Source organism: Mesoplodon densirostris, chromosome 10, assembly GCF_025265405.1.
Source record: "Mesoplodon densirostris isolate mMesDen1 chromosome 10, mMesDen1 primary haplotype, whole genome shotgun sequence".
In the NCBI taxonomy this organism is placed as follows: domain Eukaryota; kingdom Metazoa; phylum Chordata; class Mammalia; order Artiodactyla; family Ziphiidae; genus Mesoplodon; species Mesoplodon densirostris.
The window spans coordinates 11,384,222-11,387,587 of record NC_082670.1 but is presented as its reverse complement, the minus strand read 5'-3'; the positions used below and the strand labels follow the sequence as shown (position 1 = coordinate 11,387,587).

Below are 3,366 nucleotides of genomic sequence, written 5' to 3'. Positions count from 1 at the left end.
CAGATGCAAACTATCATATATAGGATGGATAAACAACAAGGTCCTACTGTGTAGCACAGGGAACTATATTCAATATCCTGTGATAAACCATAATGGAAAAGAATATGAAAAAGAACATATATATATAACTGAATCACTTTTGCTGTACAGTAGAAATTAACACCACATTGTAAATCAACTATAATTCAACAAAATTAGTTTTGTTAAAAAAAAGATATCTTTTCAGGGGACACAATTCAACCCACACCTACTTTTTCCCAAATGCAAGGCAGATAATAATCAATCATAGGATTTTCTGCTGAGTACCCATCACGATCCTTCTCCAAGCAGCTGTCCTGACTACACCTCCAAGCAATCAGAGCCAGCACCTCAGGTGGGCCTGACTTGCCCTCATGAGTCCCACTGAAGGGATGCGTCTGTAATAATGGCAATGAGTTTGTCGGGGAGATCATGCCGGAGCCCCTCAAGCCCAGTGCAAGTGGCTGCCTTATGCAGGAGGTGGGTCTTGCTGAGGGGTCGCCCTGGACAGCCCTGTTGCCAGACCATCTCCTTCTTGGTCCAGCAGGTACCGTGAGACGTGACCATAGCCTTAAATTCACAGAGGAAACATCCCACTGCTTTTTCTGAGTCCACAATCCACTTGCACTGTAGCATGGCCTGGTTCCAACTTCACTCCAGGCACACGTTTCTCCTCCCTCCACCCCCTGCAAATTGGAAACAGTGATACACAGCCCTCTCGCAGGGCTGTGGGGCAATTTAATTAATGTTTGTAAAGCACTCTGAGGTCTTCAGATGAAAACTGCTGTGTAAGTGTAAAATTATTATTAGTTCTCAGCCCCCTGTCCCTTGACTTCTGACATGGGCTTTTGTTGTTCCTGAATGGGAGCTGTTTATGGTCTGTCCAGCTGGCTCTTTCAGGCACAGAGGCAAGTACATACACATTTGCAGAATTTTTTTCCCTTTGAGAAAAGCATTCCAACTCTGTGGGATGTCTTGAAGCTTTTCAAGGTCTGAATGTCTCCCTACTTGTCTCTACTGAGTATTGTAATCTACAAGAGTAGATTGTAAACAGGCTACTTTGGAAAAGAGTTAGAGGGAAAAACGGTCAATTTGAAGAAATGGGCCCTCTTATGATGAAGACTAAAACAATATCTCCTTCTCATGCAGAATCTAAATGAATCACTAAGTGAGCTCTGTCTTCCTTGCCCAGAGGGATTCTGTACGTGTTTATGCATTGAAAGGAGGAAAGAATAGAAGATTTGCTTTCAGTGCCCAAGTTTCGCTTCCTTCCTTCACTCTAACTTCTCAGGAACCATGGAAACCAATACACCCCACCTAGATGATGTTTTCCTGCTAGTCTTTGTTGCCTAACTGTGCACTTGCCTGAGATCCCTTGGGGAGAATGAAATAAAGAAGTGGAATCGGGCCTCCCTGGTGGCGCAGTGGTTGAGAGTCCGCCTGCCGATGCAGGGGATACGGGTTCGTGCCCCGGTCTGGGAGGATCCCATATGCCGCGGAGCGGCTGGGCCCGTGAGCCATGGCCGCTGGGCCTGCGCATCCGGAGCCTGTGCTCCGCAACGGGAGAGGCCACAACAGTGAGAGGCCCACATAACGCAAAAAGGGAAAAAAAAAAAAAAAAAAAAAAAAAGAAGTGGAATCGAAAAAAAGATACGTCTGCAAGTGAAATGCCTTGTCTCTGAAGGAGAGAATGGGGCTCGAGTGTAATTCATCAAGCTCTGGGGCAACAAACAATGTCATAAGGCACCATTTTCCTTTTCTCTAAAATGTATTCATACTCATCCCATGGTACCCACACACAATCCATTAGGATCCCTTCAAGGTATCTTTTGGTTTATCTTAACGCTTGGTGAGCAGGGTCTGTTAGTCAACTGCTGGAAGATTGTATTTTTAAAAATCACTAAGGAGCAATTAGGTAACATGTAATCAGTTGGACAAAAGTATAACAGTATAGGACCAATGAAAGATGCAAACGTGCTTTCCCTTTTGTTTTCCGGCCTGGGTAGGGCCCTGCCCAATGGCCATCCCCGCTTTCCTGGCACAAGCGGGACGGTCCGTCCCCACACCCGACAGGCTGGGCCAGTAATAAAAGTGAAAATTCCAAAAGATAAGGATGGTAAACCAAAGCAGTTTGCGTTTGTAAGTTTCAAACATGAAGTATCTGTTCCTTAGGCCATGAATCTGCTTAACGGAATCAAACTTTTTGGAAGGCCCATCAAAATTCAGTTTAGATCAGGAAGTAGCCATGCCTCACAGGAGGTCAGTTTGTCATATTCCCAGCATCATGTTGGAAGTTCAAGCTCTACTTCCACATCTCCTAGCAGGTACGAAAGGACAGTGGATAACATGACTCCATCAACACCGATAATTCAAAGATCTTTTTCTTCTTCAGAAAATTTTCAGAGACAAGCAGTGATGAACAGTGCTTTGAGACAGATGTCATATGGAGGGAAATTTGGTTCTCCACATCTGGATCAATCAGGATTTTCCCCATCAGTTCAGTCACATAATCCTACTTTTAACCAGTCTTCAACCTCCCAGTGGGGCCAAGATACACCATTATCACAGCGAAAAGTCAGGCAGAATTCTCATCCTTAGGTAGTGGATAGACATAGCCGTGAACAGCATTACACTGATCATGGGTCCAACCATCATTACAGAGGAAGCAGAGATGATTTCTTCTATGAAGAGAGAAATCACGATGGCTGGAGCCATGACTATGATAACAGAAGAGACAGTGGTAGCGATGGAAAATGGTGCTCATCTCGACACTAAGAAGTGTTAAAAGGATGTTTTCATAGGGTCATTCTAGGCCCTTTTGTTAAGTTATTTCTGGGAATGTTTTCTTAAAAAAACTCTATAGAGCAGCTTTACAAGTTGCCACATTTCTCTATAAAATTTTAAAAGCCTAATTGCAGTCCAATACAGAAATGAGAAGAATTGTGGTTCTAGTTTTATTACATAAATAACCTTTCATCTCAGAGTTTTAAGAAGAGGAAAGGGTTTTATGCTAAAGAAAGTGCCACAATTCCTAATCATTTTAGACAATTGAGGAAGGGATGTATTTTATGGATTAGTTGTATTATGAAGCAAATATTTTAATTATCTGTTATCTTTTTGTATTGCAAGAAATTTCTTGTTAGGGAGTCAGACTTTTGGTGTATATAATGGAAAACATTCAAGTTGATAGTCTGAAATGACTCAGTATTTTGTTAATAAATGAGAAAATGTAAATTCAGTAATTCAATTTACTAACATTTGAGAAAACCTTTTGGTCAAGTTTGGGGATTAATCTTATTATTTAACTTCTTAGAGAACTTAAGTGTAAGTTCTGTGACATGATCTTGA

The 3,366-nt window shown here is 42.1% G+C and overlaps 1 pseudogene; it reads left to right on the top strand.

Moving 5' to 3' along the window:
* Positions 1–2,168: 2,168 nt before the first annotated feature.
* LOC132497562 (RNA-binding protein 7-like) lies at positions 2,169–2,793 on the top strand (annotated as a pseudogene).
* The last annotated feature ends 573 nt before the right edge of the window (positions 2,794–3,366 follow it).